Source organism: Lutra lutra, chromosome 4, assembly GCF_902655055.1.
Source record: "Lutra lutra chromosome 4, mLutLut1.2, whole genome shotgun sequence".
NCBI lineage: Eukaryota > Metazoa > Chordata > Mammalia > Carnivora > Mustelidae > Lutra > Lutra lutra.
In genome coordinates, this window is record NC_062281.1 from 193129487 (window position 1) to 193147821 (window position 18335).

Below are 18335 nucleotides of genomic sequence, written 5' to 3' on the forward strand. Positions count from 1 at the left end.
CAAGAGAGGTCAGAGGCCAGAGGTCCTCGCAAAGGCGTCACCTCCCCGGCAAGGCACCCCACCACAAGAAGCCAGGCCTTTCAGAGAAGCTGGGCTCTAGGCACCTGGAAAGGCAGTTTAGGAAGGAACAGAAGCACCTAAGCCATTAATGTAATCTTGTCTTTGATTTTATTCAGGTTTAAGTATCACATTGCTGCCAAACGCCCTGATGACATAGCCCTTCGTACAGAAAAGTCTCAATCAGGCACATTTGAGGGCTCCGGATGTACATTTTCTAAGGGAAAGGGATTACCAGTATCAGGCAGGGCCTCGGTAACCCCAAGCCCTTATCAGTCACACGATCCAAGAGCAGATCTCGGAGGACATCTTCAAAGAAGAGTCTCCTGAAATCCACTCACGCTGCTTTATTCAGGTTCCACGGGCACAGCGTTCTCTAAAAGCCAGTTTCGTATCTCGTCTACAGCAAGCATGTAATGGTTCTAACGGAATAAAAATAATCTTTCAAATGTAGATATATTTAAAAGTTTAAAGAGTTCCAGGCTGGCCTGGGGGGCAACTTAATGTGGAGTCAGACATACATGAAGGGGATTTTGTGCAAGACGGAGACCAGCTGTTTTCTGTTTCAGCTGAGGGCGGAATGGGTGGGAAAGATGCTTCCCACGACAGCCGGTGGCGTCAGACAGGCAGGTGTGTGGCTCGTAACAACTGGGACCGTCCCGGGAGAGGCCGGCCTCTGTCCCTGGAAGTAATAGGTCAGAGTGGGTAGAGAGTGAAGGCTTCGGTGTTCTGCCACCTTCCAGCTGGGTGACCTCAGACTCGTTATCTTTTAAATGCTCTGAACTTTTTTGCATCTAAAAAATGGGACTAGCATTAGTACTGGCTTCTTGGGGTTTTAGAAGGATTAAAGAGATAAGCATATAAAACGTTTGCTTGGCATCTGGCAGAGAGTTAAAAACAGGATAGGTTCATCTGTGCAGAGTTTTGGGGTATAAGCTATACTTTGCAAGGTCTCTTCAAGGTCTGGTGCAGAAGTTAGCAACAATCGAAGAGACCGAACAATTATAAAGAGGGCTGCTTCCAGAGAACTCCAGAAACTGTGTCGAAACCACCCCCCCCCCCCCGGTTTGGTTTTTGGCTTTTGGTTTTAGGTCCAAATGGCAGGATGACATAGGGACAGGAGATACGGCTGGCAGACAGGAAGAGGAAAGAAGGGTGCAGGGAAGAGGAGGGAGGGGGGAGAGAGGGGACAAGGAGCAGCTGGGAGGGAGCAAACCAGGTGGGATGTAAGAGGGACAGCACACAGGGACAAGTGCCCTCTCCAAAGGCAGCAAAGAGCCAGAGCTTCAGAAGGTCACTCGGAGTCTCGGGCAACGAACTTCCTGCCTCCAGCCCACTGAGGCTCTAAAGGGCATGTCTTCAAGGTCAAGAAGCCCTCTCGTCTTTCAGAGCCCATGGCAACATCTGTGCACGGGAGACCCATCGCTGTTTGCTAATCATGGCTGTGCCTTTCCAGCTTCAGATCCTTCTGCGCCAGCCGAAGCCCACAACATTCGAACTGTCAGTCACACCGGAAGGCGCACTGCCAACAGCAGGGTCCCCAGCAGCACTGCTCTGTCTCTCCGGGTCTCCCGGGTCCCTGGCCGGTCAGGGAGGACCTTGTGGCCAGTCTGTGGGCTTGGATTCACGAGCCCAGACTTGCAGCCCCACCATCGATGCTGCCAGGTGGCCTGCTCTGCAGCCCCAGTGACGTTCCGCACGCGCGCGTGTGTGTGTGAGCGTGTGTGAGTGAGAGAGAGAGAGAGAGCAAGCGACACCTCCGCAGAGACATCAGGGGAAATTACAGCTGAAGGCGGAAGGCAGCAGCACGTCCTGGAGATCGCTGCTCCTGACCTCCTCCGCTGGCAGCCCAAACGGCCCTCCAGAGGACCCAGGTAACACATTCACCTTCCCTAAGACCCATATGTCCTCCAAGTGTTCCCAGGCAGGAGTGTGAGCACGCGCGTCCGCGGCCCCGAGCGGAGCCTGGCTCTGCGCCGAGCCGCGTGCGCCTCCGATCTCTCTGTTCGGGCGGCTCGGGCATTTGGAGCCGGAAAAGAAGTGAGTGCATGAGGAACCTCGCAGAACCTCCAGCCAGAGGACCCAAGTGTCTGCCAAATGGGGGCCACCCACCCTCCTGAGCTCCAAGGTTCTCCTGCCAGCCACCCACCGAAGACAAAAACGCCTTCTCTGGAACACACGCTCAGATGCTGCCGCCAACAAAGACAGGCGCTTCTTACTTTCCACTGAGAACGTCAACACAGAGAGGACGGCCAAAGAGGGCAGGGAGGGGGATGCCGCGACCGGCTGAGAAAGAGTTCAAGCCCCTCTTCGGGGTCTAGATGCTTCCCCTGACGGTCCTCCCCAAGAAGAACGTTACTCTGGCTGATACTTCTTGAGCTCTAGCTACGAGCCAAGCACTGAGCTTCCTGCATCATCTCTTTTTAACACCGTGCAGCTCCAGGGGGACAGCACTGTAACTAACTCCACGTTACAGGGCAGGGAGGGGTGGGGCACATACACACACTCGATCCTAAGAGAGTCTAACCTCAAGACGGCTGCAAAAAATGGCCTTCGAAGATGAAGGTCAGGGCGTGCGGTGGGCGGGACAGGAGGAGAGCCCTCCTGCCAAGTGTGGGCCCCTGATGCACAGCACAGGGCCCCTGCCAGAGGCCTACACCTGGGGCCCTGGGAGTCAAGGCTTCCCCAGGCTCTGGGGAACCGGGGCTGCCCTGGTTGTGCCAGGCTTTGCGGGGGGCAGACCAAGTGAGAAGAAAGCAGACTACAGGTCTGCACGCCACAGCACACTGCGGCACACCTAGGCCAGTCAGAAAACTGGGGGGATTTTGTTTGGTTTCATTGTATTTTTTGAGCCAACTACCAGCTTCCCACTCTCAGAAACACCTGCTTTCCACCTTATTACAGTGACCTCTGGTGGCCAAGAGCCAGGCATTGCAGGCCCAAATTAGAATTAAATGGCTTAATTTCCAGCAACTCCAAATAACAAAGGCCTTGAGGTTCTTTAAGGGTTTCCAAGAAGAGCAGAAGAAAGGAGAGTGAGAGATGAGAACCGCCACCAGCCCCGTTCAAGGTATGGGCCTGCCGTGATCGGACCCTGGGGGTAACCCAAAGGGAATGCTGAAGGCCTCTCTGAACGCCAGCCTGGGGCACGGCTCAGCCTCTGCTCCCCTCCCCCACAGCAGGTGGCATCTCGATACCAGGCTTAGAGGGCACAGGCTCAGGGAGGCTTTTTTGGACAAGTTTCAGCCCTGTCAGGGAACCTGCTAGGAGCTCAGAAGGAAAGGAGTGTTTCTAGAAGGCTTGTGATCTCAGTGCCGCCAGCCAGCCATGCTCCGGTGCCTTGGACCTCGTGCCAACAGACCTGAGACTGAGTCCAGGAGGAAGGGAAGCAGCTCTCCCTTTCCCCACCAGAATCACAATGCCCAGCCAGAAGAAGGTCTGCAGGGAACAAGAAGAGGCTTCTGACAAGGGGCCAGGGTAGCCCAGGTGAGGAGTGAGATGAGGCAGGGGGAGTCTTACGTGGAACAGAGAGCTGAGCAAGGTCTCCTGTGGGGTACAGTGTGGCGGGTATAAGGAACACAGCACTGCCCCCCGATGCCAGCAGTAATGCTTCACCCAAGCTCAGAGCCTCCATCAACCTCCCCCAAACCATCCCTGACAGACACTTTGCCATCCTAGAATTTCTTCAGAGGAAAGGACCTGACAACCTCAGAGTCATCCAACCTAGAAGCCTCTAGAAGCTTCCAGTTCAGAGCATCCAGAAACTGATCCTTCCACGTGTTATTTCAACCTCTTTTCTGGTCCATCCATGGTGTGTAGGCTTAGGCCAAATCCCCAAACACAAATGAGAGACTCTCCCTAGATCCCTGCAAGCATCCACTTGGACAGGCTGGGCCTCCCTTCGGAACAGACTGGTTTGTATCCCGGTATTCTTTGGGCCTAAAACTGGATGTGGAATATCAATATTGTCTCAATTTTCCTTTATCTGCAAGGAGACATCAGCAAACCTTTCTGCCAGGGATTGTACAAGGATCATTAAAGGAAAATGTCCATGGTAATCGTGCCTTTATGCATATTTCTTCACTCCAATATTCTATAACATAATAATGTTTCACATTTCTACAGAACTGTCTTTTCAGCATGTTTTCGCATTATGCTTAATTTCGTAAGAGTTTCTCAGCCCCACATAACGACACAGTTCAATGCAAAATCAGATATAAATCTAGCTTAAGAGACTCTCAACAGGAATTTCATTTAAAACTGTAAATGTTAAAAGATTCTGGCTCTGATTTATGTTACGTTGTGTGTGTGTGTTTCAAAGAGAGAGCTTGCCCGGTCCCCGCAAACCATAGATGCACGTGAACTCGCAGCCCCCACACCCCCAGGCCTTCAGGAGTCTAGCCAGCCGGCCTCCGCTCATCCAAAAAGGAAGCGGAGAGGAAAGCAGACAGGCCAACCTGTGGTCAGGGCGCTCACTCCCAATTCAGCCGGGGCTGCAGTGCAAAATGGCAGAGTACCGCGATGCCATTAGCTATGCTGGCTTGGGGGCGACCTGTAAGCAACAGTGTTTCAGCTTCCTCTCGCCTCCCTTCTCCAAACCCCCGGGCTCCACGTTAGGGCCCTCTGTGTCCCTGCTCCTCCTTGTCCTGCCTTTATAAAAACACGGACAGAGATGGAAGGGAGAGGCAGAAAGTCGTGAGTCCAGAGTGTAACCCGCACTCTACCTGGCTGGGTCCCTGGGCCCCCTCAGTGGACCCCAATCCCTATTCACAAACACATCCTGCAGGTGGGCAAACAGACCTGCTGGTGGCTAGCGTGAGACAGACCAGGCTGAGGGCTTCGGGCGCTGTGAACTGTGAATTCACGACGGAATTCATGAATCTGGAGGAGGAATTCACATCCATTGTCTAAGCACATTTAAGACAATTTTAAATGTGGATTATTTACATACTGGGCTCTAATGACTCTGGAGCAACTATTACAGTCCGTCATGTAAAACCAATTTTACCGCAGCCTATCACACACATGCCGTGTTGAGACAACGTAGAATACACAAATTATTTACATCGTGAAAACATCTCTGTGGCCCTGGCATTATGCTATCAACAAGAGACAACACAGCAGCAGTAGATTAAATTGAAATATGCTGGCTGCTTCTGAAACTTTAAACTCTATTCCAAAATGCTAAAAGCCCAAAAATTCACAGTTAGCATTTTGGAACCCACCGTGTCTAAAATTTCACTTAAAAGGTGGAGCTATTGTGAGTTGCAGCCCAAAAAAAGAATAAGTCGCCACTTTGCAATTGTAAAATCCATTTATTTAAAGAAGATTGAAGCATCCAAACCCTCTGATAGCACTTAACATATTGAAAAATATGCACTGCAAAGCTCTAAAAATTCCTGAATTCCTCCATAAAAAAAATGTTTTTGCCACTTCTAATGGACGCCACCCAACTCCAAGCAGGATCTGTAGGCTACACGCCCCCAGGAAAAAAGCAATTGAAATGACTTGACTATATATCTTTCCAGGAAAGTAAATTATATATAGGTCTGTATTCACACCCCCCACTCCCCTATGGTTACCCATTTTTCCTCCCACACTCCACAGCCCACAGAAATGAAGAGAAAATTATCCAGTGGGTTTAAGCACTTGGATACCTAATTGCAACAAAGCTAAGAGCCTCATCTTTCTACCTTTTAGAACTTTGGTTTCAGTCTGCAAAGCGAGTCCCATTAGCCAAGGTGACATGTGCCAATTAGCTTCATGCATTTCACAGAATAAAACGCCCCTTGAGATAAATCACCCCACATTCCCACATGTCTTCCCCAAATATCCATTTGTTTTTCAATATTTCGTTAAAATCAGTCTCTTGCGTCATGGTGCAGATATTTACAGAAGTGCTATTACTTTTAATTCGGAGACCTCATCAAAGGTATCAGAAAGGACCCCAGACTTAATTAAGGGCAAAACAAGTGTCTCCAATTGGGAAAGGGTCCCATTTTTGTCCCTTTTGCTGCATGGAATGCAGGGGTTGCCTGAGCATGTTGTACCCTTACAACAGAAGCTTCCTGTAACTATGTTTGATGATGATGATGATGGTGATGATGGAAGGGGAGGACGAGGAAGGGAAGTAGGAAGCGGACCCACAATGCCACGCTCTGGAACTATATTAAATGTCATAATTCTAACTTTGCAAGTCAAAGTACACCGCTCAGTAACGCCACTCCTAACAGATTATCCCCACAACTGGTTTGCTGTGATCCATGTAGACCCACACATGTAAACATCTTTGTTTACTACTTAAATGGGTTCATATAATATCTGTATTATTATAAAACTAACTTTTCAGAAGAACTGTAAGCAAGTAATGGACTCTAGTCAGATACACATGCTGAAGTGTTTGGGGGGAACTGTACCGAAGTCAGCAACTGTCTCTGAAATGAATCAAAATATTAAGCTGCTGGCTGGCTAGACAGAGGAATGGATATGTGATAAAGCAAGTAAAATAAAATGTTAATTGTGGAAGCAAGTTGGTAAGCATACGGATTTCATTGCAATATTCTTTCAACTTTATTATATCTTTAAAATTTGCAAACTGAGGGGCTCCTGGGTGGCTCAGTTGGTTAAGCCTCTGCCTTCAGGTCAGGTCGTGATCTCAGAGTCCTGGGGTCGAGCCCCATGTTGGGCTCTCTGCTCAGCGGGGAGCCTGCTTCACCCTCTCCCTCTGCCTCTCCCACTGCTTGCGCGCTTTCTCTCTCTCTGTCAAATAAGTAAAATCTTTGGAAAAACAGTAAAATAAAATTTGCAAACTGAAATGACAAAAAAAGAATAATAATATGGCACCAATCTCTTAACATGTTAATACATTCAAATCTCCTTATCCTTTTTAAAAATATTTTATTCATTTATTTGAGGGAAAGAGCGTGCACACGTGCAAGCCATGGGAGAAGCAGAGTGGGAGGGACAGGGAGAGAGAAACCCCAGCAGACTCCTTGCTGAGTGCAGAGTCCTACACAGGGCTGGATCTCACAACCCGGAGATCATGATCCCAAGATCATGACCGAGCCAAAACCAAGAGTCAGACCCCCAACCGACTGAGCCACCCAGGCACCCCGCTGTTTAGTCTTTCCAACAGCTGCACTGGATTCCATTTCATGGTTCATCAGTCCCTCACTGATGGACACTTAGGTTACTTCACAGTGCCAATGCCGCAGTGAATTCCAGGTCAGTGTGTCTTTGAATACATGTGACAGCTTTTTTACAGGGTAAATCCCAAAATGTGGAGTTGTTGACTCAAAGAGAATACAGTTTTACTGGCACTAACACCTACTGCGGGTTCGCTCTGTGCAAACACCGTGGTAAGCACTTTCCATGTCTTGCACTCACAATGACCTAATTAAGTAAGTACTCTGTAGCCTCATTTCAGAGTTGACGAAACTGAGGCACAGAGAGGGTAAATGACTTCCCCAACGACTCACGGCCAGAAAGTGGCAGTCCGGCTCCAGAGCTGGCACGTTTCACCAACATGCTTACAAATTACAGTCAAAAAGATCACACCAAGATATATTCCCACCCACAGTGTTTGAGAGTCATGGCTTCTCCAGGCTGTGCTGGCCTTGAGTTCTTTAAAACATAAAGAAAACACTGTCCATACTTCCAGATGCCGTGAAGACAGATGTGAAGACCCCAACATGCCGAGAAAGCCTCACGAACGGAAAGAATGGGTTTGGCAGAGAACGAATGCCTTGTTAATTAGCAGGGGAAGGTGTAATGTCCCACCTCCACGCGGGAGCCTCTCCAGCTACGCTAACCGGCTCTCTGCAGCACGTACCCTCTCCGGCTTCTGCAGGAGCGCTGGCAGGTAAACATCCCTACAAAACTCTCAGCCTTCTATTTTTAGACCCTGGAAATCCTCAACCCCTCTTCCCAGATGCATTAATGTAATCTCAAGGATTCTGCCTCCGTTTTTCTTCATCAGACAGGTGCAAGAGGGAAAAACTACACGAGTATGTAGACCATCTCTTTCCATCATCTACTCAATTAACTCAAATCAATCTTCAGACAATGCTTGATGTGTCCGTGGGATGTTATTATCAACAACCTCAAAAGGTTCTTTTGTTTCATCACCTAAAACACTATAAATGATCCCGTTGCAAACTGATCAAGAAGCCTTCCGAGAGCGGGCTGTAGTCCCAGCCCCAGACTTCCAAGGCACGACAGGCACGACACGATTAGCCGCAAAGACAAGAAAGCTGCAGCCACTGGCAAGAGCCCTCTGCACATCGGCAGGGCCTCAGCTTGGCTGAATCTCACAACACCACCGAACAGTAATAATACCTAATAATACTACCCCATTATTGTTGCTATAGCAACAAACACAATGTAATTGATCCAGCTGGCTCACTTAGTAGAAACCTAACAAACTACCAAAAAAAAAAAAAAAAAAAAAAAAAAGTGGTTGGGAAGAGCTGAAGGAGACATAGAAACAGAATAACTTCACATGAAAAGCCCGTCATCTCGGACATCAGTAGAGGGGGAGAGCACAGACCTGGAACCCAAAAGACCCAGATTCTAACTGTGACTTCACAACTGACTGCGTGACGTCGGGTGAGTTACACATCTCAGAATGTGCATGGTCTCATTAGGACAATAATCCCATTTCGTAGGTGATCATGAAGTTGAATGTGAAGCTTGGTCAAGCGCCGCAGTCCCTCAGTAAATGACGGCTGCGGGCACCCGGATAATCCCAGAGGGAGCTCTCCAGCCAGAGCTCACTGAGCCTGTTTCGTGGAACTGGGAACCTACAGTCTACTGATGCATCTTCTCTTTCTGTATATTTCTCAACAGCAAGGTAGACGATGATGAATGTGAAGAATTTCAAGCCTACCCAAAACTACAGAATATCATAAAAAACTACCTGTCCATCAACCACGCTTTCAAGTTTTCCTGTTTTGCTGGATTTTCTCAGATTTATTTTTTGGAAATGAAAACTCAAATTACAGACTTAACTAGGGTTCCTGTCACCTCTCCCATCTATCTCATCCTCCTCCCTTCAAGAGGAAGCCACTATGTCCATACTACAAATGTAGGTATCCACAAACATATCCATTTTTTTCCATTTTAAGCTTATATAAACGGTATCATACCACACATCTCTTTCTGCAATGTGTTGTTTTTTCTACCCAGCTGTTTTGATCTTTATACATGTAGACACATATAGCTTTAGTTGATGCATTTTAATTGCTACATATTATTCATTATATAAATATACAGTTCATTTACCTGTTGTACTTCTGATACCCACTTAACTGTTTTCAAATTTGTACTAGTGTAAACACTGCTACAAAGAAACATTCCTGTCCGTATATCCCTGTACACAGGTAAAGAGTGTCTGTAAGTGATTGCAGTTCTCCAAGTGTGGTCCATGGGTCCTTGGGACATCCCCAAGTTCCTTTTAGGGGACTTTGAGGTCAAAACTATTTTTCTATAATACTAAGAAGTTATTTGCCTTTATCTCTGTGTTGCAATTTGCACTGCTAGAGCAAAAGTAATGGCAGGGAAAACTGTTGGGGCCTTGGTACCAGTTAAGGAGGCAGCCACAAACTGTACTAGCCATCGTATTCCTCGTCACCGTGCACTTTCCAAAACACACTCCTGCTCTACCTAAGAATTCCTTAATGAAGCAGCAAAAATGATGGGTTTTCTTTTTTTCTTTTTCACTTAAGTATAACCAACAACAGTGTTATACTAGTTTCAGGTGCAGAATGTAATAATTCAACAATCCTCTACATGACTCAGTGTTCACCACGGTAAGTGTTGTCATTGCCCGTCACCAGGTAATCTCATTTCCGTCTTGTTGCCTGTATTGCCTATACTCTACTTCCCCCCTCTGTGACTGACTGACTCTGCAGCTGGAAGTCTGCACTCTTCATCTCCTTTATCTGTTTCACCCACCCATCCCTGCCCTCCTCCCCTCTGGTAACCGCCAGTTTGTTCTCCGTATTTAAGAGTCTGGTTTTTTGTATGCCTCTTTTTTTGCTTTGTTCATTTATTTGTTTTGTTTCTTAAATTCCATATATGACTGGAGGATGGCGTATATATGGAAATGGTCTTTCACAAAGCATCATACTCTCCAGCTCCGTCCATGTTGTGGCACATGACAAGATTCATTCTTTTTTATGGCTGAGTAATATTCCTGTGTGTGTGTGTGTGGTGTGTGTGTGTGTGTGTGTGTGAATCCCACATTTTTATCTATTCATCTATTGATGAATGTTTGGCTTACTTCCAAAAATTACTGGTTTTATTAAATATCAATCTTTGGTCACATGTCTTTTCAGTACCCTGTGTGACAGAACGGAAGGAGGCCCAAAGCACTTAATGCTGCCAACTGAAGTACGTCAGGTGGCCGTCCTGGGGAAAAGCGTGTGTGTGATTGGTGTGAGTAGCTAAACTAGCTACTTGTTCCATGGAACACCATTTTTACTTGAAAGGATGACCGACGAATTATGGTTATTGAGATGTGGGTATTTGGCAAGACTTCTCCTTCTGGCCAAGATGGAATAGCACGAGCTGGATGTATCCTCTGGCTCAACACAACTAAAAAGCTAGACAACATAGAGGAGACACCAATTTTCTAGACACTGGACATCAGGCAATGAAGGACAGCAATCTCAGAGAGATGGGAAATAAACAAAGTGAGACCTATGGCTGCCCTAGCTGCTTACAAGAGAATGTCTACAAGTTCTCTATAGACGTATAGGGTCTATAGACATACAGGTCATGGCACAGGCAGAGCCCAGCAATCTCCCTGAGTTGGGGAGAATGGCTAGGGACCAAGGAGGCCAAAACAGGAGGAGGTCAGAGGCAGAATACCAGAGAAAGGCACACAGAGAACTCCAGAGCTATACAGGGGATCCCTCCCAAGTCTTCAGAAAATACAGATTAATGCATGTATATGAGGAAACTGTCTGAGGTCATATAATGAATCATCCCAAAGAATTAGTGAACAATCACCATCATCCACTAGATTCATCCCAGAATAGGGCCTATTCCCACCAACCAGAATGAAAAACCTCATAATATCTAGGGCATGGGTAGAGTGTTTAGTAGAATTTTACCTCAGTCCTAGGGAAAAATTAGCCCTAGACTCAAGGCTGCTGTGGATCACCTAACAAAGCTCCAGGGCAAAGCTCACGAATATTTATAGAAATGAAAATGTGTACCCTACCCAACAAAGTGAAATTCATATGTCTGGGAGCAAACAGAAATTTTCCAAGCCTGTAAAGAAGCAAGAAAATATTACTCATAATGAAAAGAAAAATCAGCCACAACCAAACCAAAAATTACACAATGAGAAAATTAGCGGGTAAGATTGAGCACATTAAGAAAAGACATGGAGGGGCACTCAGGGGCTAAAGTCTCTGCCCTTGGCTCAGGTCATGATCCCGTGGTCTTGGGACTGAGCCCAGTGTCAGGCTCCCTGCTCAGTGGGGAGCCTGCGTCTTCCTCTCCCCGTCTCATGGCCTCTGGCTGGCTCTCAAATAAATTCTTAAAGAAGAAGGAGGAGGAGGAGGAGAAAGACGAAGAAGAAAGAAGAAGAAGAAGAGACATAGAAATTTTAAACAGACCCAAGTAAAACTTCTAAGGAAGAAAACTGCAATGAAAACTTAAGATGCAATACGAGATTAGAAAAAAAAAGAAAACCTACTGGACAGGAGTCACAGAAAATCAGACTTCTCCAAAGAAAATATTAGTGAACTTAAAGACATGGAAATAAAAACTAACCAAAGTGAAAGCGGGGGGGTGGGGGGGTGGAATGAACAGAGCATCAATGACAACTTCAGTCTAGTATGCATAATGTTTCCAAAGGAGAAAGGACAGAAGAAATTTTGAAAAAATATGGCCAAAAATATCAAAATTTGATAAAAATTATAAATCCACAGATAGAAGTTTGATGAGCCCAGTCACTAAATAAATAAATAAATAAATAAATAAAACTATACCAAGGCACATAATAATTAACTCAATTAAAACTAGTGACAAAGACAAAATCCTAAAAGCAGCCACAGAAAATGGACACACTGTATACAAAGACATAAGGACATGTAGACCTGCAGGTCTCTCACCAGAAACAAGACAAGACAGAGGATACTCCAGCTAGTGCTACTCCATCTTGGCCAGAAGGAGAAGTCTTGCCAAATACTCGGAAGACATAGAGCACTTCTATAAAGTTCTGAGCAGAAAAACTGTCAACCTAGAATTCTTCCTCCAATGAAAAGATCTTTCAAAAACAAAGACTTCTTCTCAGAGCTACAAAACCTGAAAAAATCCATGACCAGCAAATATGCATGACACGAAATGTTAAGGGAAGTCATTCAGGCACAAGGAAAAATGTAGATCCAGGATGGAAACCTGGATCTGCAGAAGGAAATGAAGAGCACCAGAAATGGTGAACATGTGGGTAAATATAAAGACTGTTGGGGCCCCTGGGTGGTTCAGTCAGTTAAGTGGCCGACTCATCATTTCAGCTCAGGTCATGATCTCAGGGTCCTGGGATTAAGCCCTGTGTTGGGCTCCATGCTCAGCAGGGAGTCTGCTTGAGGAGTCTCTCCCTCCACCCCTCCCCCTGCTCAGACTCTATCTCAAATAAATAAATCTTTTTAAAAATATAGGCTATTGGATTACTTAAATCTCTTGAAAAGACAATTAACTATTTAAAGCAAAAATAATAATTAATTATGGGGCTTACAACATATCTAAAGTAAAATGTGTGAGAAGAATAAGGAAAGAATGGAACAGAAATGGAACTAGACTTTTTAAAGATTTATCTTTTTTTTTTAAGATTTTATTTATTTGACAGAGAGAGAGATCACAAGTAGGCAGAGAGGCAGGCAGAGAGAGAGAGAGAGGGAAGCAGGCTCCCTGCTGAGCAGAGAGCCCGATATGTGGCTCGATCCCAGGACCCTGAGATCATGACCTGACCTGAAGGCAGAGGCTTTAACCCACTGAGCCACCCAGGCACCCCAATAAAATCTTTTTTAAAAAAAGAGATTTATTGAAAGCAAGATTCAACTATATGCTGTCTACAAGATGCTCACTTTAAAGGCAAAAAAGAGACTGAAGGTAAACAAATAGAAGGAGCTACACTGTGCCACCACTAACCAGAAGAAATCTGAGGTGGTGATATTGCTATCACACAAGGTAGATTTCAGAACAAAAAGCACTCCCAGAGGTAGAAAGGTTCATTTCACAATAATGAAGGAGTCATTTAATCAAAAGGACATCGCAGTCATAAATGCTTAAGCACCTTTTCATGTGTCTGTTGGCCATCTGCATGTCTTCTTTGGAAAAATGTCTATTCAGGTCCTTGACCCATTTTTTTAATTGAATTCTTTTTTGGAGGGGGTGGTTTGAATCATACAACTTCTTTATGTATTTTGGATCTTAAACCTGATTGGCTAGATCACTTGTAAATATATTCTAACACTCTGTGTCAACTATGCTCAAATAGTAGCTTTTTAAATAAAGTTAAAATACACAATAGGCACAAGTAAGTGTATGTATGCTTCTATGTGTGTATACACACCAAACAAGAGGTGTTCAACATATACGAAGCAAAAACTGATGGAAATACAGCAGAAATGGACAAATCCACAATTTTAGTTAGAGATTCCCACACTCCTCCCTTAGTTGGAAAATCAAGCAGATATAAGAACAGTATGTGGAAGACCTAAACGACACTATCAACCAACCTGGCCTAGCTGATGGTTACAGAACATTCCGACTAACAACAGAATACACATTCCTTTCAAGTGCACACAGAACAGTTATTGAGGTAGATCATATTCTGAGCCATATAACAGGTCTTGATAAATCTAAAAGTTAAAGAATTCAAGTCATACAACTATGTTCTCTGACCACAATGGAATAAAATTGGAAATTAACAAATACGCATCTGACAGATTTTTTTTTAAGTGAACATAGTAAGACTCTCACTTCAATTGATCAGACTTGCAGGCAACGACAAAATTGGAATTTTCCAGAAAAATAAGAATTTGGGAAAACTTGCATTTACCACTGTGATATTTTGTACTTTGTTTCAGATTCTACATTGCAATTAACCTCTAAAAAGGACCACTTGTCAAGTTTCGGTATAATATCCAAGAAGAATATTCAGAATTCTCTGAAAAGACAATTAAAATACTTCTCGCTTTTTTAAATTATGTATATGAGGCTTAATTTCTTCATACATTTCAAATATTGTAACATTGAAGGCAGAAGCAGATGTGTGAATTCAATAGTCTTCCATGAAGTTAGACATTGAAGAAAGTTGTAAAAATGTAAAACAGTGTTACTCTTCTCACTAAATTTCATTTGTTGTTGGAAAATACAGTTACTTTTCAGTAAATGATGTGCATTTATATTAACATGAAATGACTTTATCACTGTTATTTTTAATGAAGAATACAAATTGTAATTTGTTTTATTCTCTTTTTTTAAGATTATTTATTTATTTGAGAGAGAGAGCATGAGCAGGGGGAGGAGCAGAGGGAGAGGAAGAAGCAGATCCCTCGCTGAGCAGAGAGCCCGACATGGGGCTGGATCCCAGGACCTCGAGATCATAACCTGAGCCGAAGGCAGACTCCTCCATAACCAACAGAGCTACCCAGGCGCCCCTGTTTTATTTTCTGGTGCAGTAAATATTATAGCTCTCATCCAGAAGCAAAAGGTCTTTGGGGTCCTCGACAACTTTTTAAGAGCGTGAAGGGCTCCTAAAACCAAACAGTTCAAGAGCCCCTGCTCCAGAGAAGTTGACCGCTCAGTCGTAGGCTACACAAAAAGATGTTTCTAGATGTTTACAAAATCACCAGGAGATGACTGAATAGACATGGACAACTACTAGAGCCCTTGATTTTATAGCAGCAGTAATGCTGATTAGAGTAGCGACAAAGGCTTCTGCGTAGTAAGCCCTACTATGTGCCCATGGTCTTCTCAAACTGAGAGCCTCGCTATGCGACAACCACTATGGAAACTGAGTGTGATTCATGTATGACGGACAAAGGAATTGAGGTTGAGGTTGAATTAGTTGTGCTAGACAACGAAGGAGTCAGGTTTTGATCCAGATCTGTCTGACTCCAAACCAATAACACCTCCCACGTTCACTGCTCTGAAACTGTGTCCTGACTTGCTGTCCTTTTACTCTCTCTCTCGTCCTCAGAATTTGCCTGACAGCACGTCCCATAGCATCCACGTATTGTCTCTTTCTACCCAATCAGAATGTAACTCCGCGAGCTCAACAGAGATTTCAGTCTTCCCAAATCCAAGACCTTTCCTGGTACCTTAGACATCAGAGCAGGCAGCCATTAAGTGTTTGCTGAACGGGTGAATGAATGAACCATCCATAATAAACAATTCTGTAATCTATGGTGCTTAGAGCTCCAACTGCACTCAATTAATTTTAGTCCTCATCAATTTTTTGCATAAAAAAAGTTCTATGGGGTTTAATTTATGTATACCACATATTGCCATAGTGGATAAGGGTAGGGATAAATCTCCCCATTTTATGGAAGGAGAAATCAAGCTCCAGACGGTTGTTTGCCCCAGGTCTCGAGGCCTCAGGAGAAGTTCCCTGGCTTCGGGTTAGTATCTGGTCCCCAGATCTTAGGACAGAGACCTTTCTTGAAGTTTTGGGGGAAAGTGGGTGGGGTGTGCATTCTCATCTGGACCTAGGAAGTAACGGGGGAAATTGAGACCTGGGCATTCGGTCTTACTTTGTTTGGGGGTTCTTTCAAGTTATTAAAAATTCTAACTTCAGAACACTTTGAGGCCCAGGTCAGAAAGAATTAAAGTGCACGTTTATTCACCTCTAACGTCCCAAACCCTCACTGAGCACACCAGGTACCCCATGATGCTCTGGACAGGCAGAAGGACAAGGAAACCACAGACCCCAAGCTGGGAGGACGGATGGAGAGACACAAAACAAGGAATACCAACACCAGAGTGTCTCTCCAAGCCCCACAGGGATGCCCATGGACAAGTGCCATAGGCAGTCTGGAGTCAGGCATGGTGGCCAAGGGTCCGGATGACCAGAGACAGGCCGGGACGAAGGACAGTCTGCAGAGTAGAGCTCAGATTCCCAGACAGGAGCAAGAAGGAAGAGGTGTGAGAACTCCAGCTGGAGTTTCTGAGAGCCAGGAGCCTGGTTAGAGGGGCACCCGTGTCTAAGACAGGCTCTTAGGCTGGAAGACAAGGGGCTCAGCGGGGTTGGCAGTTCTCACTGGTTTGTGCTGTGAGTTCTGACTGTTGGTCCACCCTGACCCCCAGCCCTGCCACCCAGAGACTCCCCAGCAGGAATATCAGTGCTCCACAAGTAAGACAATGGAATGCCTGGCGGCCATGTCCCTGCCAGCCCCACCACATGACACACTTTCTCTCTCCAGCTTCATTTCTGCCACAAACTGGGACCCAGAGAAGTGTCAGGAAGAAAAATGCAGAAGAGTATTTCTGGTTAACCTAGGCCTTGCCACCGAAGGGAATAAATAAAAATACACAGAGTCACCACATCTGCCACCAGAAACACCAGGCCGACTGAGTAGACTGAAAATATGGGCCCAAGTGAGTGCTGAGATTTAAAGAACGGAAAAGAAAATGTAACCTGGTATATATTGATCTCTAGGTCCCCAAAATATATAAGGAAGCCTCAACTCGTCCCTTGCCCCAGGGCCAGTGGGCCTCCCAGGGGTGGTGCCCTCAGGCTTCAACTTTAATTGCTGGTTTTTAAATGTAGCCCGTGCACTGCTACAGAGCCTCAAAGCAGCCTCTTAATGCAGTAGTCGTGATGTTATCACGAATCCCCGCAGCTAGAGTGACGTGTGTATGTGTATGTGTGTGCGTGTGCGTGTCCCTAAATACAACCAGGAAAGGTGGGGGGGGTGTTTGTTATTTTATCTCCAAGATCTGGGCAGGAAAATGCTACCACATTGACCCTTCGGCTGCTTTTCCCCACCCCCTTCTCTAGGCACAAGAAGCTGGAAACTTCCCGAAGCACCAACCTTCACCAAGCATGCTCAAAGACCAAAACCAAGGATCCACCCCAAACCCAGCGCTACCACCTGTCAGAGAAAGCCCCAGCACAAGGATAAGACCTACGGAAGTGGCCCGGGGAAGTCTGGGCCAGAGAAGGTGGACAACAGCTCCTGACCCGAATCAAACCTTAATTCCTGAGTCAAAGGCTGGAGAAACGGCCCCCTCCCCTGTGACAGGAAACCACCCGTGAAGGTCCCTACAACCTTGTGAAACTAATTGCGTGGTGTTTGCTCATACCTGAATTCTGGCAAGAGGAGCCACAAGGCTACAGGAAACCTGGAACTGCTGTCCCTTCTCCACCCAGCCTCCTGCCCTCCAAAATCCAAAATCCAAAATCCATTCACCTGAATGACACGTCAGCTGTGCCCCACACGCCTCCCTAAATATAAGCATAAGAGTAGCATGAATGTGCCATCTCCAAACACGGCCCTGCAGTCCCTTGCTGTGATGGCACATCTCCCTTCTGGGCCTTCGCCCATGGGGTCCCCTCTTCACCTGTCCTTGCTCAAACCAGACTGACTCCTTCGATTTGGCTCAGATACTGCTCGGCCAGGAAGCCTCCCCAGCCCCAGCCCCCTCCGCTACCCCCACTCCCAGAGGAGGTCAGCAGCGGTCCTCTGTGCCTTGATCAGACAGCCACCACAGCATCACTCGGGGTCGCTGCGATCATCTGTTTGGGTGTCTGCTCTTCCCACTCCCCGGGGAGCACCTTGAAGGCAAAGGCAATGTCTTTTTTTTTTTTTTTAAGATTTTATCTATTTATTTGTCAGAGAGAGAGAGAGTGTGTGTGTGTGTGTACAAGCAGGAGAGAGAGGCAGAGGGAGAGGCAGGCCCCCTGCTGAGCAAGGAGCCCAATGTGGGACTAGATCCCAGGACCCTAGGATCATGACCTGAGCCAAAGGCAGACGCTTAACCCACTGAGCCACCCAGACGTCCCAACAGAGGCAATGTCTTAATTATTAAATGTCTCCCCAGCACCTAGCCCAGAGCCTGGCACAGAGACGCACGCAATTCCTGACGAATGCAGTTGTGCCCACCCTCCTCAGCCACCTCCCACCACACTGAGGCCAGAGGGGCTGAGATGACCCCAGAAACTGGGGGCTGCATCCCACGCTTCCCTCCAACACCCTGCAGTCCTTTTGCTGAAGAGACCCCAGCTCTCCACCTGTGCACAGGGAAGGTCTGAAGGTCCC

At 46.2% G+C, this 18335-nt stretch overlaps 1 protein-coding gene and 1 long non-coding RNA gene across 7 annotated transcripts in view; one reads left to right on the forward strand and one right to left on the reverse strand.

Moving 5' to 3' along the window:
- Positions 1-18335, reverse strand: part of CAMTA1 (calmodulin binding transcription activator 1) — an 826942-nt gene that overhangs the window by 589535 nt on the left and 219072 nt on the right. The gene's annotated exons all lie outside the window — the stretch shown is intronic.
- LOC125096926 (uncharacterized) lies at positions 8708-17561 on the forward strand. The gene is made up of 3 exons (XR_007126443.1): positions 8708-9142; positions 9809-9893; positions 17075-17561. It is a non-coding gene; the product is annotated as an uncharacterized LOC125096926 (long non-coding RNA).